The 19,114-nt window shown below is 39.5% G+C and overlaps 1 protein-coding gene across 3 annotated transcripts in view; it reads left to right on the forward strand.

Moving 5' to 3' along the window:
- Positions 1-10,004: 10,004 nt before the first annotated feature.
- Positions 10,005-19,114, forward strand: part of LOC148035972 (protein NPG1-like) — a 34,741-nt gene continuing 25,631 nt past the window's right edge. For all 3 annotated transcript variants that reach the window (XM_087677962.1, XM_087677961.1, XM_087677964.1), the window contains exon 1: positions 10,005-10,150. The gene's annotated coding sequence lies outside the window, so the exon portion shown is untranslated. The remainder of the gene's footprint in view (positions 10,151-19,114) is intronic.

Raw genomic sequence — 19,114 nt, forward strand, 5'->3', positions numbered from 1 at the left:
AGCATTGATAGCTGTCTACAAAGGATTGAGAGAATTTTGGAGGAGAAATACGAAGGAAACCTTTGTGATGGGGTGAGGATAAAGGATGAGTTGGAAGAAATCAAGGGTTACATAGGGGAGATATATGAACATGTCCGCAAGTATTGGCCATGTATTGGATCCTTGGATGGTCATGATGAGAAGATGAAAGATCTTATTGACAGTGCTGGTCGTATAGAGGATGGCGTATGTGAGTTAATTGCTCGCAAAAACGAAAACGTTTCCTTTGATGTGCAACTTACTTCTTTGAAAGTTTCCCTTAATAGGTTTTCGGCAATGTTGACCCAGATGAATCACCATGTGGGGTCATTGCCTTTCACTCAAGAGCATTGCCCTTGATGTGCGATTTGCTTCTTTTAAAGTTTATCTAGATAGGTTTTTGGCAATGTTAACTTGGATGAGTCGTTGCTGTATAAGCGCGTCCTTGAAAATCTCCATTTTGAAAAACATTCTCTCTTTGAAATTGAAAATCGCCACATACTTGATATATATAATCTTTGCAAGACTTTTTAAATGAGTTGTGTTTTATTCGATTGTTGAAAATCTCCATTTTAAAAAGCATTGTCTATCTCTTTCAAATTATTAAGATAAGATTTTTTAATCTCATTTTAATAGTTTATATATATTTCATATTTTCACCTTGGTATTCATTCATCTTTGACACATTTGAGCCTTTGGCAAGATGTATGTATGGATCTACACAAATGAACATCCATTAGTAGGGCTTGGCTGGAGAGAGAGAGAGAGAGAGAGAGAGAGAGAGAGAGAGAGAGAGAGAGAGAGAGAGAGAGAGAGAGAGAGAGAGAGAGAGAGAGAGAGAGAGAGAGAGAGAGAGAGAGAGAGAAGAGGTAAGGCATGGCTATATATTTCGTGAGTGTCATGTGCTCATGTATGATTATTTACACGTGTTTGTGTATGACTATTCTTTTGTCTTTGAGTCCAATACACTTTCAATTTGTGGTTTTCGGTTGAAAATGTGTTTGTCTTCAATGGCTTTGAGATTGAGATTTCTCTATTGGGACTCTTACTTATACTCTATTGAAAGTGTAGTGTGGTCATCATGGAACAAAGCAAAGCTATGGATGATGTTCCAGACAGTGTGCATTCGACTCTGTTGAATGCAATTGATTTGGTTGAATCAAAGAAAACAGCCACAACATCATCTCTTCGGCGCTTGCCTGCTTGGAGCCGTTCGCGTGGGTATGGGAGATAGTTATTCTAATAAGTTGTATATTTTTTCCAAGGTATTGTGTTTTTTTTTTGGAGATAGTCATTAGTGTATTTTGTTGCAGCCAAAATGTGGAGTTCAATGGAGTAAATAAAGTTAATGTGCGAAAGATGAAAGAAGTGGTGAGGCAACAGGGAGGGCATGTTAGTAAATCCACAAGGACATCAATGATCCGAAGAAACACAAAGGTTGCTTCAAGCTCTTTGGAGTTTAAACGCCTCGAGACCAAGATGAATGAGTTGATGGAATTGCAGATGAGTTTATCCACTCGTGTTGATCATGCACTTGCTATTTACTCTGCAGAGTTACATGAACAAGCTAAGGGTTTGTTTAGTGTTGTGTGCGAGACAAAGCATACCCAGAGTATTCTTTAACAAGTCTCGAGTGGTTTGGGTGGTGAAGTGAGGGAACTTTCAGTAATTGTCTCTGAGACAAGTAGGTTGATGAATTTGTTGTTGAATGATATGTGGGCATTGTTTAGGGGGCTTGGAGATGGCCACGAGCCTGTGATTTGCCAGAGGGGTTGTCGACTACCATTTTTGCAGTTCCAAATGAACGTTAATAGGTTCAATGCCTTGCTACAACAATTGAGTCGTCAAATGAACGGTCCCAATTGAGAAGGATTCGCTTGGCGGAGGCTTATAATCTATTATCGTCTCGCTTATATCTTACTTCAAAGTGCTTGGACCAATGTTTTTTTTTTTGTGATGATGTGTGTTTCCTTTTTGTGAAGCTTATATTGGTTTTAATGTAACGATGTGATATCTCTTTCTCGAGGTTGGATCTCTCTTTGTCTCTCTTCAACATTTGGATGAAGGTTATGATCTATTGTTGTCTTGCTTATGAAGATATTGAAATGCTTGGGCCACTGTTTTTTTTTTTTTTTGATTATGTGTGCTATCTTTTTTTGTAACGAGACTAAATTGAGTAGACTGTATTGGGTATCTACAGTGTGGTGTGATGTCTCTTTCTTGACGCTTGATATCGTGTGAGTAACTTTATTCATTTTTATGGTGTAATGCATGCGAGTAATATTTTCTAATTCTATGGTCTAATTGTAATATTCTCTCTGTCCCTCTCTCTCTTTCTCTCTCTCCAGTGTTTGCTTCAATTTATTGGGGGTGATGCATTCTTCTCTCTTTTAAAGAGTTTGTAAACATTGATCTGTAGTTTATTTATAGATATGGATTATTATGACTTGCAATATAGTTTATTTATAGATATAGATATAAAGTAACATTCTTTGAAAAATACGTTTCAATGTCTAGGTACTTGCTATGGATTTGAATAAGATTATGTATTCTTCCTCTTTTCAAGAGTTTGTAAATTTTAATTACGTTTTTATTTTTAAGTAAGTATATATATATATATATATATATATATGTATGTATGTATGTATGTATGTATAGCCTCTTTCTTGAGGTTTGGTCTATACAAATACTTATTATGTCTTAAGTATCCTAACGTTTTATAGTTTGTTGCGCATTCATATTGAAGAGTGATGTTTGGGTTTGAGTTATAGTTTTCTTTTAAATCTTTGGGTTAGATATATCTAATTGTATAGAATAGATAAAAATATATAATGATTCTAATTTTGACTGTTATTGTTCCTTGCACGTAGGAGGATTGTGCTGATTTAAATTGTCGTGCTATTTTTCGATTATGTGATTCTAGATTGATTCTACTTTTAAGTCTTTTTGGAAATACTAATCCCAATCAAGTCTCTACTTGACAGAATGCATGTTTTCTCTTGATGTGCAGGCTTTGTGAGAATCCAAACCATATGGGATTAAATAATCAGAGAACTAGCATGGATTATGTGTTGCGTATTCATAGGCATAGACTCAACTCTACATGATATAGACGACGACAGATTACTAGGCTTAGGGCTCAAATGGCAAGACATGACCGGAGGGGGTATAAAGAGATGTGTTCTACTATAGTTGAGTGCCGAAACGTTTTGCAAGGAGGGGCTCTAAATCATGATAGCTTGATACGTGAGGGACTTCACAGTTTGGTTGAGCAACAGTTTGCTAATGATTATAATTGTGATGCTGGAAATCACCAAAACTTAGGAGATGCTGTGATTGATGAGTCACGTGTTAATAATGCTCCAACCTTTAGTGCTCGAAATGGGGGTTTTTGCTCCATTTTACATGCTTTGCCTGCAATGGATATTCATCCTGCAACTATAATATTGCTATTTCAAGACCCGATTATGCATTCCATGGGGAGTCTTTCTGAGATGTGTGAGCGATGTTCGGCTAAATTGTGGAGATGTGAGGCTCAAGTGCAGGGGTCAGTTTTGTTTGGTAAACATTGTTGTCGAAATGGAAAAGTAATGTTGCCACGGTTGCAAGATCCACCACAACTATTGCATGATTTGTTGCATGGTATGCATCCTCAAAGTAGAGTATTTAAAAATAATATACGAGCATATAATAGTGCTCTTGCATTTGTGTCGCTTGGTGCCAATGTTGATGAGCTTTTGTCTGTTGTGGGAAATTCTTATACCTTTAGAGTGCATGGCTCCATTTATCATCGTATAGGCCCTTTGATTCCTGATGTGCAAAGACAGGAAAGGCCAAGATTTGCACAACTTTATGTTTATGATATTGAGCATGAGTTATCTAATCGGTTGGATGTTATGCCTAATTTATTGCCAAACTTGCTTGGGGAGCTTCAGTCTATGATGCATATGCACAAGCTTTTAGATCCGTGGGTATGCAATTGCAAAACAATCCCTTGCATGATTTGAGAATGACTATTTTTGGGGTTCAACGTGCTGATAGACAATACTCAGCTCCAGTGGCAACTGAGGTTGCAGCTATCATGTCAGGACAAGGCGATGAGAATACTCTTGATCGTCAAGACATACATGTTTATAGTCGAGATGGACGATGTATTGCTATTTCAAACTTGCATAGGGCATATATGCCAATGCTATATGTTTTTCTTTTTCCTATGGGTGATGATGGTTGGCATGTAAATGTACCTTATAGTGGTGTTAATGTTCCAATTAATATACATGGATTGTCTAATAAGGACTGTGTTACTCAGATGCAATTTTATGCATTTCGACTACAAGTGCGTGAGGACACTGAGGTGTGCATGTTGCAGGGTGGCCGATTGTTGCAACAATTTATTGTTGATGCTTATTGTAGTATAGAGCAATGTAGGTTAGCTTGGTGTCGTCAAAATCAATCAGTTTTGCGCTCGGAAGTTTATAAGGGCTTGGCAGATATGGTGGGAGTGATGGATGATGGGCCCATGGGGATTGTTGGTGCCTCTATTGGAAAAAGGGTGGTTTTGCCGTCTTCTTTTACTGGTGGGCCAAGTCACATGAATCAGTTGTATCAGGATGCCATGGCTATAGTGCGAAGTAAGGGAAAACTTGATCTGTTTATAATGATGACATGTAATCCAAAGTGGTTAGAGATAACTAATGCTTTGTTGCCTGGACAGACTGCTTATGATCGTCTTGATTTGACTGCTCGGGTATTCCATAAAAAACATGCTGATATGATGCATACATTGTTGAAAATGAATCTGTTTGGAAATGTTGCAGGCTATGTTAGTGTGATTGAGTTTCAAAAGCGGGGGCTACCACATTCTCATACTTTGTTGATTTTGGAGCACCCTTTTAAACCCTCTGAAGCATGCCATTATGATAGATTTGTTTGTGCTGAGTTTCCTGATAGAGCAAAGTTTTCAGCTTTGTTTGAAACTATCTCAAAATGCAATGTCCATGGTCCTTGCGGTGTAATGAATCCCAAGAGCCCTTGCATGCGCAATGGTCGATGCACTAAAAATTTCCCTCGAAGGTTTGTGAATGTAACAACTATTGATAGCTCTGGCTATCCTGTTTATAGAAGACGAGATGATGGAAAGACAGTCACAATAAAGGGTAATACTATTGATAATCAATGGATTGTTCCATACAATCCGTACTTGAGTAAAAAATACAATGCACATATAAATGTTGAGGTGTGCTCAACGGTGGCAGCTGTTAAGTATTTGTATAAGTATATATACAAGGGACATGATCATGCAACAATCAAATTTTTTGTTCGAAACTCAGGGTTAAATGGTACGACCATTCGTGAAGTGGATGAGATCGAGAGTTATTTAGATGCACGGTATGTTTCTGCTTCAGAAGCGTGTTGGCGAATATATGACTATGCATTGCACAATGAGAAGCCTGATATACAGCGGTTGCAAGTGCACTTGCCTAATGAGAATTATGTAGTGTTTCAAGATACAGACAATATATCAGATGTTATGCAGAATGAAGATATCAGGAAAACTACTCTTACAGAATGGTTTGTGTGCAATCGTATTCATCCAGAGGCTCGAGCTATTCGGTATCAAGACTTCCCGGTGTATTGGGTGTGGAATGCACAACGAAAGGTATGGACGAAGAGAAAGCGTGGAAATACGTGTGGTCAGATATACTTTGTGCCGCCCACATCTAGTGAGCGTTATTACTTGTGAATGCTCTTGACAGTGTCTCCAGGATGTATGTCTTTTGATGATTTGCGTACTATTGGCAACGTGGTGTACAACACCTTTAAGGAAGCCTGCATTGCAAAGGGCATGTTAGAGGGTGATGATGAGTGTGTTGTGTGCTTGGAAGAGGCTGCATCTATACAAATTGGTGCCCAGTTGCATGCTTTATTTGCTGCAATTTTGGTTTTCTGTGAGCCTGCGCAGCCTGGTCAGCTCTGGGATAGGTTTATGTCACCGATGGTGGAGGATATTTTGTATAAGTTACAGCTAGAGCATGTGCATATGTCTTCTGCAGTTCTACAACAAGAGGCATCGAATAGGGCTTTATTGCATCTTCAGGATCTTTTGCGACAACATGGGAGAAGATTGTCTGACTTTGATGGATTGCCAGAACCTCATCGAAATGATTCTCAGTTGTGTGCTAACCCTCTTTTAGAAGATGAATATGCATATGATATACTGAGCAACGTAGAGTTTGTGTTTGTATGGAGGCAATGTTGAATGATGAACAGAGGATTGCATATAATGCAGTTATAGGTGCCATTGGTGGAAACTTTGGGGGTGTTTTCTTCTTGGATGGTCCTGGTGGATCTGGAAAGACATTTCTTTACAAGTGTTTGCTTGCTAGGTTGCGCAATGATGGTCATATAGCATTGGCAACGACATCATTTGGCATTGTTGCTTTGCTTCTGCAGGGTGGTCGTACTGCTCACTCGAGATTTAAAATTCCATTGGATCTATGTACTCGATCCACCTGTAATATTTCTATTCAGAGCAATCTTGCTCAACTGTTCAGGCAATCCAGCCTTATTTTATGGGATGAGGCTCCCATGATGCACAGGTTTGCATTTGAAGCTGTTGATAGAACTTTAAGAGATATTATGAGCTGTGATAAACCATTTGGTGGAAAGGTTACTTTGCTTGGGGGTGATTTTAGGCAAATCCTGCCCGTCATGATGAAGGGCTCCCGTGAAGATATTGCTAATGCGGCACTGTGTTGCTCTCATTTATGGCAGTATGTTAAGGTGCTAAGGTTGTCTGGGAATATGAGAATATCGACCGTTGGTGGTGTAACCGATAATGGATTTGTTGCTTGGATTCAAGGGATAGGGGATGGAGTGGGTATTACGGAGAATTGTGATAAGTTACATATTCCATCTAGCATGGTATTGAAAGGGTGCTCTATTGAAAACTTGGTTAATAGTGTGTACGGTGAAGTGTCAGTGGTGAGAGACTTTGGGGCATATTTTAGTGAGCGTGCTATACTTGCAGCGCGGAATGCGGAGGTGGGTTCTTTGAATCATTGTGCGTTGCAATCGATGCCAGGAGAAGCTATACAGTACTATAGTGCGGATTCAATTGCAGAGGCGGGTGATAGCTCATTTTTGTACTCTGTAGAGTATTTAAATACACTGGATCTTGGAGGTGGATTTCCTCCCCATCTATTGTTACTAAAGATAAATGCACCTATTATTCTTCTTAGGAACTTAAATCCAGCAAAAGGTTTATGTAATGGTACACGGTTGATGTGTAAGGCATTCAATAAAAATGTGATAGATGCTGAAATAATAACAGGGACAAATGTAGGGGAACAAGTTTTTATTCCTAGGATCACTTTTATTCCTAGCACCTTGCAATTTCCATTTGCTATGAGGCGGAGGCAATTTCCTATTCGATTGGCATTTGCTATGACAATCAATAAGTCGCAATGCCAGACATTGTCTGTTGTTGGTCTTTACTTAAAGACACCAGTATTTACACATGGACACTTGTATGTTGCATTTTCAAGGGTGAAATCCTCATGTGGTGTGAGGGTGTTATTGGATGAGGATGGGAGCACTATGAATGTCACGACGAACATTGTGTACAAGGAGGTACTTTAGAAGATGCAATGAGGTGCATTGCTTTTTTGCAAGGATGCATACGGAGATGAATTTGAATTTTGATGGCTTTGTAGTCCTTGCTTGGTGTGTATGTGAGATAGTCTCAAAGCTGTATTCGGTTGGCATATACTCGATGGTAATTGAGTATATATATATATTCCCTATACTGTATATAAGTGTTTGCTTGACGTTTTCAGAGATTCCTACTCCAAGCTGGGGTTATTATCCAGCTTCTGAGTATCAGAAGGAACTGCAGTGTGACCTGCGCGTAGTGACAACGGATGATATTATCAGAAGAACGCTTGCAAGGGTCGTTGAGCGTTTGTATGATGATGTCAATATAGAGATTTTGCTTCCAGTCTTTATTGAGGTGGTGCATTGTGGGTATACTCAGTGCTTTCGAGTGCACATGGGTGAAGCTGAGCAAGATAAGAGGTTTCGGCGATCTCACACTGATAGAATACCGAGGGGGTGGCCGGCATATGAATTTAAGGATCTCAATTGTTTTATGACGCTACATCAAGCTGTGACAATGCCTGCCAAGTGGTTTGCAAGTATTAAGCCAGGTATTGTTATTCCACTGTTAAGTGATATTTGTCAATTGTTTGATGTGTTCATGTTTACGTTGTGAGCTTTTGAAATTGTAGGCGCAAGAAAGAGAGGAAAGACTATCATGTCCCCTGTACCATCACCGGGACGAAGAGTGGCAATGGAACTTGCTTCTCCTGAGCATGCTGTGTTGGAGAATGGAAGTTTTCCCAGTGGTTCCTCAAAGAAAAGAAAGCTTCATTTTGGTTAGGCCCGATGGAAAGTTTCAACATCTTTGTAGTGTTTGGATGTAGATGTATCTATATCTTTGTAGCATTTGGATGTAGCGTTTCAACATCTTTGTAGCGTTTGGATGTAGATGTATCTATATCTATATTCATAGGTGTAATCAAGAAGTGGTACTTCGTGGTTTGTTGATCCTTGGATTTATGGTACGAAGTTTTCGGCTTTGGAGCAAGATTTGGTTTTGGCCTTTGCTTCACCTATCTGTATTTGAATCTTGGATATGCTTACGCTTTGTGGTTCATTTCAATGTAGCAATGTTATTTCTAATTGTAACATCGAATGATCATGTAGAGCTGCTTCTACCTATTGCGCATAGTAGGTATTGTTGTTTTAATGTTAAGTCCCCTGTACCATCAACAAGACAAAGAGTAGCGATCGGACTTCTTTGATTGGCCATGCTATATTGGAGAGTGGAAATACTATTATGTCCCCTGTATCATCAACAAGACGAAGAGTGGCGATTAGACTTGCTTCGCCTGGCCATGCTATATTGGAGAGTGAAAAATTTTCCACTTATTTCTCAAAGAAAAGAAAGCTTCGTTTTGGTTAGACCCTATGGAAGCTGTAAATTGTTTTGTAGCATTTAGATGTAGATGCATAGGCACAATCAAGGAGTGATACTTTGTGGTTTGTTGATACTTGAAATTGTGGTGCAAGGTTATTGGTGCCGTCGCTAGAAGAAACTTTGGTTTCGGGCTTTGCTTCACCTGTGTGGGTTATTAATACTGAGAGCTTGGACAAACTTAAATTTCGTTTGACCGTAGGAATGTTATTTCTCATTGTAACATCTAAGGATACAAGTTGTTTCTAATTGTTGTGCAGAGCAAGTATAGTATAGATACAAGTCTATAAGTTTGGTGCATGGTCATTGCATGTATATATGAGTCTATGTACTTTTTGATGCAAATGCATATTTGGCCTTTTATACATGTGTGTAAGAGAGAGAGAGAGAGAGAGAGAGAGAGAGAGAGAGAGTGTGTGTGTGTGTGTGTGTGAGTGAGTGAGTGGATACAGAGGGGGGAGGTGTAAATGGGATGAGAGATAGAGGGGTTGTGAGTAAAGTAGAGTAAAGCATGTGATGTTTTTGTGATAGCATTATCCATTGTGCGATAGGGAAGTGAAGCGCACCCCGCTTCGCGGCATAGCGTTCCTTGCGCGCCAGGAACGCTAGTAGATATAAATATGAATGACAAGTATGTGTAATGAGATTTAAAATTCTTACAAATATTTGAGTCAAAGGTTTTGGGGCACTAACCCAAGGATGGTGGTCGAACTCTTGGACTTTTTGAACTGAAACCAGACACGGTGCAATTGGCGAGTTAAAGGATTTTATAAAAATGTGATTTGATAATTCCACAGCCAAATTTGAATTTAGTACCAAAACTGTTTTCTCGTGAACATTAAAAAATGAGACGTCTTCCCATTTTCCACTATTTTTTTAATGAATTCCCAAAAAGGGTCAAAGTTCTGGGAATCCTCGCCCCCATAAAATACTGTCAACTTTAAATGCATACTCTCGGGTCTCACGTTCCTACTTGTTTTCTTCGGCTGGCTATGGAGATCTGGCGGCAACATCATCCTCTCCCTGCACCTTGGCGCACCTCCTCTTCATCTCCATCTCTGTCGCTCGCTTTTCGAAGGCTTGAGCTACAATCAGGTTATTGATTTCTCGCCTCGCATGCAGAAACGTTTGTGGTGTGGAACCTTTGTTTCTTGTCTTTTTGAGTAGTCATTTGTAATCTTAGACATGATAACCTATCTGGATTCTGATTATATCTCAGGTCCCTGAAAGTTTGTAAGAACTCTCCGAGAGAGAGAGAGAGAGAGAGAGAGAGAGAGAGAGAGAGAGAGAGAGAGATTTTTCTGCATTTATCTCCGCTTGCCTGCTTTGTGCATGTTGACTCGCAGATCAACGCTATTTGTTTTTGTCTCAAAGAGTCACAAAAGCAAACGACAATGCCGAGGTAGGCAGTCATGTTCAGGATAAGGTTAGCGACACATGTCCTTATCTAGCAAATGCAAGGTTACATGCTTTCCCAATGTGCTGCATTGTGAAGAATCTGATGCCATTCATCCAAATCCAAATGTAAATTATGCAAACCCAGGATTTGTTTTTCTAATAGAAATCTCCAAACTCATTTGCTTATGAGACATTATTTGTGAGGGACCACCTATTTGCACATTCAGAAGCACGAAGCATGCATTAATACCTGTGCAGCACACTATGAAGTCGACTCAGAGAACGTGTTGTTTGTAATGAAGAATTGAGTTGCATCAAAGCTAGGTCGTTACACCTCAGTATCGATCCTTCTCTCCATGTGCAAGTCTTCTAAAACTGCAGTGCAAAGGATGCTATGCAACTCATACAATCTCTCATACAATTTGAGACATTACATTATGTTGTGTCAAGTGAGGAGGAGGAGAATGGTCTTGTACATTTATAGCTATCATGCAGATAGAATTATCCAGTAGCATCAAATGTGCACTCATCTGTCATCAGCAGCCATTAATTAGTGATGTTTTGCAGCCCTGTAACATATGGCATCCAAATGTGATTTGTGCTTCAAAAGAAAGAAAAGAGACACTTATTTCACAATAGAGCCAAGACACTAGATTACCAGATTGATCTGCCAAGGCAAGGGCCTTCTTACAAGGAATTTTTTTTTAAATGTAGAGAATTACAAAGTGATGGTTAGTCTACCAACAAGTACAAAGTGATGGTTGATTTAGCATAGTCAATAAAATTTCCTTTTGATATGCAATGAGAAAGTTATCCACACATATAATGGTCAAAGAATTCAGCTATTTGAACCATACTCTCAAGCTTGCCAGCCAAGGAGAGCACAGCAATGACTGCAAAAGCACAACTCATCAAAGTTGAAAGCAGACCTTCATGAAGGAGCCACAAGATATCTATAAAGGCATCTTGAGCAAAAAAATTGTCATATTTTGCAAGTAATGGACAATTCTATGTATCTCTTATCAAAACCTTTGATGGTAAATTAATTACACCAATGGCTTTGAAAGGGATCATTTGGGACATGTTGAGCCCTCTCCATTGTAGATAAGAGGTGATTCTTTCCAGTTTGCAAGAAGACGATAGGAGGCTTATGACCTTTTGATATTATGGCATAAAAGCATCCTATTATTGATTTCTCATGAAAGGTGAATTCATTGTCAAACACCTTATTTTTCATGTTTGTGTACATGGTTGCCTATGTAAGAAGTGAAGGTAGAATTTGTCATGAAATGCATGGCTTTTTGAGCTCGAATATATATGGATGTTGATTCCCTCTGCATTTTGTCTTGTTTTTCCATAACAGATCATGCGTGTTGGACATGAAAGATGAATATTCACTTTGGATGTATCAAACATGAGTCATAGGATTGTATGTATGCTATAACTATAAATTAAACAAGTGTGCCCAAGCACCACATCCGCTACATGCACATCGTCGAAGTGTGTTGTTGAAGGAAGGGAACTAAGGATACCTTGGAATTCCCTTTGCTTTTAAATATTTGCTCTCTTATGGTCAAATGATGGAAGAGGCTTCTACATTTTTGATAAATGGGGTCAAATTGTTGTTGTTGAGGCTTTGAAAGTTGATTGTAATCTTGGTGATATCTCGAAGGAAGGAGTAACCCTTGTTAAGCTACCAAAGTTTTTAGCCTGAGTTAACCTTATAATTTCATCTTTTGATTGTATTAGCTGCCCATCATGCTTTGCCTATCCATTAGTGAACATCAAAAGTGCCTTTCTTAATGGTTATTTGGAGGAGGAGGTCTATGTGGAGTAGGCTCCCAAATTCTCTATTTCAGATCATCAAGATAAGGTCTTTCATTTGCGAAAAGCTGTTTATGGGGTTGAGACAAGTATCATGTTTCTAGTTTCATAGAATGGATGAGTTCCTTAGATCTCATAGTTACCATACTACCCCTTATGATCCACATCTATACATAAAAATCACTTTAGGGGGGGTCAACTACATTTTATTGTATGTTGATGATCTTTTGATTGCGGGCTCAGATTCTGTCACCATAGCAAATACAAAGGTCTAACTTCACTCCACATTTAAAACGATCGACCTTGATTAGCTATCTTATTTCTTGGGTATCAGGTATGAAAGTTGTTCGTTACGAGGATAGGAATTCGTATCTCAACAAAAATATGCTCTTAAGTTAGTGGATTAGTGTTGTATTGATACAGGCCATTATCATACCTCTTGATCCTTTTATGAAGCTTTTTAAGGATCTTCATGTACAGTTTTTTGATGAGCATATCTATTGATTTGTGGTAAGAAAACTCTGTGGTTAATTTACAGTTGGCTAAACTTAGCTTATTTAGTTTTATTGCTATGTTAGTTTTTCAATGCATTGAAACTTTCACATTGGATTATATGATTGCACGTGTTGAAATATGTTAAGTGTACTTATTCTTATGGTCTACATGTTGATAAGGTTTGCTTTTGTAGTGGTACACTGCCTCTGAATGGACAGGAGATCTTGATGCTTGGCGATTCCATGGTGGTTACATCTTCTTGGGCATGACACACATTGTTTTTAAGTTGCAAATAGGAGATAGTTGTTGCCTTTACTGTGGAGGCTAGTATTGGGCTCTCTACAATGAAACCACGGACTCCATCCATTTGAGGAGGTATTGGCAAAGCTACAGTTTTCATGCACTATAGTGATTGTGATATTTTGCGATAACTAGAGTGTGATAGCATTAGTGGGTAATCCCATAAGTAGTCCAAAGACAAAGAATGCTGGTATGCATTATTGTTTTTCTCAAGAGCAAGTGGAGCAAGGTACACTGTTTGCCTAGAGTTTGTATCATGATTCGACAAATTTACAGACATTTTGATGAAGCTGGTCAATCCTACAATATTTGCCGCTACAGATTAGAGTGAGTATTCTCTCCCCTTCGATATCAGCATGATGGGGAGAGGGGGTCCTTATAGCTTTTTCTTCCATCGTCCAATGGTGAGAGGGGGTAGCTTGGTGCTTATAGGATTTTGATTACTATTCTATCAGTTACATTTGTAATTTGTATCATCATCCATTTGCATCTTCATGATCATGCCATGATTGTAAAAGGGTGCATGATCAAGAGGACAATTCCCCTATAAGGGCACTATCCAAATGATACCATTGCATAGCATTTTATTTGAGTATAACACTTTGCATTACCCCTTGCATAAATCATACATTGACACTATCTTTTATGAATAGAGCATCTTGTTTCTTTGTGTAGTTTGCTTTCTCGTTTCCCTTATTGTTTCCCCCTCTTGTACTTGCAGTAAAAGCTATAGTAGAGCCGGATTTACTAGCTTCTATGAGCCTTGCACCTTCAACTATTGCAGTCACATTGTTCCTTCTCTCTCTTGTGTTCTCTTTGTCTCCTCTTCCTTGTGTTCACTTTCCTCCTTTCCGTTGCACACTCTCATGTGGTATCAAAGCCACGCATGGGAGCCAGAGATCTCATAGAGGAACATGTTGTCCGCGACAAAACTTGCCAAGCATCATCCCCACGTGTTGCAACCCTTGCGCTTGGAGTCAAGCAAGGCAAGGCAGCTTGTTTCTAGCTTGTTTTTAGGTTGCGCTTACTACGGCAAATTTGCATTTTGCTCCTGGGCAGCCTCTACCAAGCTGGGCAACACCATTATTGTATCTAGGTGGCCATTCTATTGGCTGGGCAACACCAAATCAAACCTGCATTTTCTACATGCAACCCCAATACACGTGCTACAAATCCAGACCCTACATTACCAGTGTTTTCGTTGAGAGAGAGGCATGTGAACCCCATGTATGCAAGGGTGGATAAGAGTAGCTAGGTATGAATGAATTGGAGGGCAAGGGGAAACCCTAACCCTAGCCACCCGAAGGCTATTTAAAACAGCCTAAAGGTCACGCTCAATGTAGAGGAGAGTATACCAGTTGTACTTGTGAGCAACTCATTAAGCAAGATCTTCTTGTACTTGAGCTCTCTCTCTCCCTCTTATGCACTCTCTCGCTCTCACTCTTATAGTTCAACATGGTATCAGAGCCATCTCTGATCCAACAAGCTTCCTTCAACTCCATTTCCCACTAAGTGCACATCAGCATGTCATTTTCTCACTATACCTCTTTACCTCCATATCTGCCTGCCGTACCCATCTCTATTGGAGGATGGGGTGAACAAAAGAACATATTTTGCCTTGCTTTCTTCTGGAGAGTTGCTCTCCAACTTAAGTCGCTTCAGTATGCCACAACAAACCTCAACATTGGCAGCTAAGAGGACGCCATTGCTTTAATTCGTGAATCTCGTACAGATTTCACAGCAATCAGTTCAACTCGATGGTGCAACCTGCTAAGGACACAATCATCCAAGCCACCATAGGGCTTGGTTAGTCCCCCCAAGTGGGCTATCTCCACCTAAGAGGGTTTGGAGAAATTCCTTTCCTGCTACTCACACACAACAAAACCCTAGCTATGGGTTGTCTGGCAACCATAGCCAAGAAGCTTCCAGCTTTCTCCTTTCAACATTAATCACCCTCTTTGACACTAATAGTCATTCTAATCACTAATTCAAGTCCTGTGGAGTCTCTTGCAGATCTGAAAGCTCTATCTCAAGTTCAAAGACGCTTGGTGGAACATTATTAAGCTTGTGAGAAAGCCGACTTGTAGACATATACTATGAGATGAGTGCTTGTAAGCACTAATGTTACATCTCATAGTCGTATTCATGTTTCTAATCAACATGTGGAAGATGTTTTACCCCAGATCTCAGTCTTGAGAAGATTAGTCTCTATCTATCTTAAGCATATTCATTAAGTGCCTAACTATCATTGTAAGGCTATGTGTAGGTTATAAACACATAGACCATTGTCCTTGTCTCTCATCTCATCTTGTAACACATCACAATTAAGCCTGCTACATATTAATCATCTTTTTGCTTCCACACTTACTAGCCATTGTGTAAAGAACTAGACATTGCCATTGCCTAGAGCAATCGGTAAGACCTTCCTATCATGACCATGGCTTATGCCAATGTTAGACCTCAAATCCGTAAGTTTGATGGAAAAAACTTTCATCCATGGCAGGTATTAGTGAAGTATAAAATGATAAAATAGGGCTATTGGCCCTTCATCAAAAGAACCAAGGTTATTGATCCATACCCACTTGATGTAGAAGATGATGAAAGAGCCCAAGCCATAATCATGCTTCATCTAGATGAATCCATGATCCATCACATTGACCAACTCCCCAATGCGAAGGAGAAATGGGATGAGCTTGAAAAGCTTTATGGTGCTACAAGAAAGAACTCTAAAATTTTCCCGACTATAAGCAAGGAGAAGACCTAGGTGAGTTTATTTCTCACATGAAAGGGCTCACAACACAGCTATCCTCAATTCAAGCTCCAATTCATAATGAAGATACCATTGCAATTTTCTTAAAAGCTGTAAAGAAGGTATTCCCAACCCTTGCAACTACTCTTACAAATATCCCAAATCCAACCTTGAAAAGCACCATCCAATCTTGTTTAGATGAGGAGAAAAGAAATCAGAAAGAAGGCAGCACTAGTCAGGGATCTACTTCAATAGTATGTGAGCAAATCTTAAGTTCATACTGTCTCCACCAAATGCTCCTTTTGCAATAAGAAGGGACGTCTTGCGGATTTGGTTCCTTTTCCCAGTGGGAAACATGCATTGCCATGAAAATGGATGTACAAGTTGAAGAGTACCCTTGGATATCCCAAGCCAATATATAAGGCCAGATTGGTTACTAAGGATTTTAAGTAAAAGCATATATGTATTGACTTCGATGAAGTTTTTTTCCTATAGTCAAAATGACTAAACTATGATTGGCTTTGGCGTTGGTAACATAGTTAAATCTACACCTTTATCAGATGGATGTGAAACTGACTTTTCTACGAAGGAACTTTCATGAGAATATCTATATGAAGTAGCCTAAGGGCTTTTTGGAAATGGGCAAGGAACACCTAGTGTATAAGTTGAGAAAAAGCCACTATGGCCTTGATCATGCACCTTTGGAATGGTACCATAAGTTTAATGCTTTCATGCATTCATAAGAATATAGTCATAGTGATATGGATCTGTGCTTATATATGAAGAAGGCTCGTGATGGTAGCCTTACTATCTTCGTACTTTATGTTGATGATATGCTGATTGCTGGGAGAGCTCACGATGACCAAGATTCTTTGAAGACTCGTCTTAAGAAGAGATTTGAGATGAAGTATATGGGGTAGGACTCACATATTCTTGATATGCGCATCATGGGTGATCACTTTAAGGGGCTCCTTTACCTGTCATATCAGGCATACATACAAAAGATGCTTAAACGATTTTTTTATATAGGATGTTAAGCCCATTGGTTATCCTTTACCTTCTCATGTGAAGGTCAATCAAGCCAATTGTTCCTAGTGTAATGAGAAAAATGTTGAGATGACCAAGATCCCTTGTGCAACTGTAGTGGATAGTTTGATGCATGCCATGATAGCCACTCACCTTGACATAGCATTTGTAGTGGGAATTTTTGCACACTGTATAGCTACACCTAGCCGATAATATTGGGATGTGTTGAAGGATATCATGAGGTACCTAAAAGACACTATAGATATATGTATTTGATGTGGTGGCTAGGATACTATAGTTGTGGTGTACATTGACTCTAACTATATAGGACATGCAAATCATGAAGTCCACCTCTAAATATGCCTTCACTTTTGTTGGAGGTGCTGCTTCTTGGATGTCTAGGGTGCAAAAAATATAACCTAATCTATACAGAGCCACTGAGACTTGCAAAGAGGTCGTATGGTTAGGCCGTATAGTGGCAGACCTTGGTATCATTGTTACTCCTATACTACATTTGCATTCTACGAGTGCTATTTAATTAGCCAAGAATTCAGTCTTCCATGTGAAGATAAAGCACATTGAGATGCACTATCACTTCATCATGGAGGCGGTGGAGGACAAGTCTATTGAGATTGTCAAGATGTCAACTGATGAGAATCCTAAAGATCTACTCACTAAAACTCTCTCAACGGAATCTTTTACCATCCTTAGGAAGATGATGGGTGTAGGATGAGATGACGTCTATTCCTCATCCTATTGTACTTTATATACATTTGTACTTTGTCACCTTTTTCTTGTTCTCTCCTCACTCAAGGCACATTTGATTTTAAGTGAGAGGTTGTTGGGAGTAAAAGTGCATGTTTCTACGGTGCTCTATATGTACTACACATACTGTGATAGCACACTTGTACATTGCAGGTGACAGGTGACCATCTCTATCACTTTATTCAAGGTCTTTTGATGATATAAAGAAGCATGTTTTGTCCACACTTGTGCTGGTGTCTTTAACTTGCGAACTTGAATAAGGATAGAGACTTGAAGGCTCATACAAACAAAAGACTAGGTTGGAGTATTGAACCTATCTTGAAGGTTGCACAATCCATAGATGAGTCAATAGCAGGATCCTTCGTGGGTTGAGGAATGGGGCAGTGACAAAAGCCCAAAGATTTAAGGTGTCTAGAATACACTCCATTTTGCAAGACCAAAGGGAGTAATTAGATTCATCCAAACGGTCTTCTTTGGGGAGAGAAGGAAGAACCTACTTGAATAGAAGGTGCCATCGTGGGCATCCGAGGGCTAGAAGGATGAGCCTATGGTAGACATAAAGAGGGAGGAGGAGAGGGCTGCTTTGATCGATGTGAGTGGGGAAGAGATTGTTTCCATTCAAAATGGGGCTCGAACTGCTGATCTTTGCGATGATCAAGCCATCTCTTAGAGGGAGTTGGAATAGAATTCTCATTTGAGTTATCAAATCCTTGGAATTGGTGATATTCCACGTCTCTAAACCTGCAAACACACTAAATCCGCTGCCTTTGGCTGAAGAAGAGCCAAAAGGGGAAGAATAAACAGCTACAACTACAAGGAAACAATTGTAGATGTTCTGCCTTTGTTGAAAGCACTTGTAAAACTCAAAAAATTTGCGTCTTTGGCAGCAAACAGTGAGCTGAAAATTTGCATTTTTAGTAGTAGGGTGGTCTTCTTTATAGGAAACCTGTGTCCTCACTTAGGCGATGATACCATGTGAGAGAGTACAATGGAAGAGGAATACAAACACGGAGGGAAAAGGAGGAGAAAAGACAGCAGAAAGAGAAGAGAAATCTGCACTGGATCTGAAATGAATGTGAATACAAGGGTGGACTGATCAGTCCCTGCATGTAGCCCAAAGTGTTAGTGAGGGCATTGGATCAGGCTGGAAAATGATGACAGCACCAGAGATGGTGACAGTGACAAAGGCAGAGAGTGCAGCCAACAGTCCTTGACAGATACAAAGAAGAATGCTGCAACCTATTAGAGCAAGTATAGAAGAATAAATGAATGATCTGCCCAAAGCCTAACAATGGCTATAAATAGCCAAATAATGCTGAAACTGGCTGACTGACAGGTGGCCAACTGCACTGCATCTAATGCAGTGTGCAATGCTGATGTGGCAGATCTGGAGCTGATTGCAGCTAATTTGGGGTAAATCGCTGATAGACAGGTTGCACAGTCTCTAGAAGGGCATAGAGAAACACAAAACTGAAGGGAAAACATAGTCAAAGCTCCAATGT

The sequence above is a fragment of the Lygodium microphyllum genome, chromosome 5 (genome assembly GCF_053477565.2).
Source record: "Lygodium microphyllum isolate KBCC chromosome 5, Lygodium_microphyllum_v1.1.10, whole genome shotgun sequence".
NCBI lineage: Eukaryota > Viridiplantae > Streptophyta > Polypodiopsida > Schizaeales > Lygodiaceae > Lygodium > Lygodium microphyllum.